This window comes from Pterocles gutturalis, unplaced genomic scaffold (assembly GCF_000699245.1).
Source record: "Pterocles gutturalis isolate BGI_N339 unplaced genomic scaffold, ASM69924v1 scaffold4589, whole genome shotgun sequence".
Lineage (NCBI taxonomy): Eukaryota > Metazoa > Chordata > Aves > Pterocliformes > Pteroclidae > Pterocles > Pterocles gutturalis.
In genome coordinates this window covers 7504-7851 of record NW_010127960.1, presented here as the reverse complement: position 1 = coordinate 7851, position 348 = coordinate 7504, and positions in this window count along the sequence as shown.

Genomic DNA, 348 nt, shown 5'->3' with positions numbered 1-348 from the left:
CTTCCAGCACTGACGTGACAGCCATTGCCTCTCGCGCGCTGCAGGTGCAGGGCTGGGCAGGTGAGAGCAGCTCACGAAACGTGCTGGAGCATCCCGCTTCCAGGGCTGGGGGTTCAGCCTCAAGGGGAGCAAAGAGAAATAACAGTGCTGGAGGGAGGCTCAGTGGAGCTTTGGACCTGGGAAATGACAGATTTAACATCCACAGGCTGGCAGTGAGGAATTGGACGGCTCCCTGTTGCTTCCCCTGGGCTTTGCACCCAGCTTTTAAAGCATTGCTCGCCAGAGCAACCATTGCATCTGCAGCTGGAGCAGGTGGGGCCGAATGGCTCATGTGGTTGGTCTTTAAAT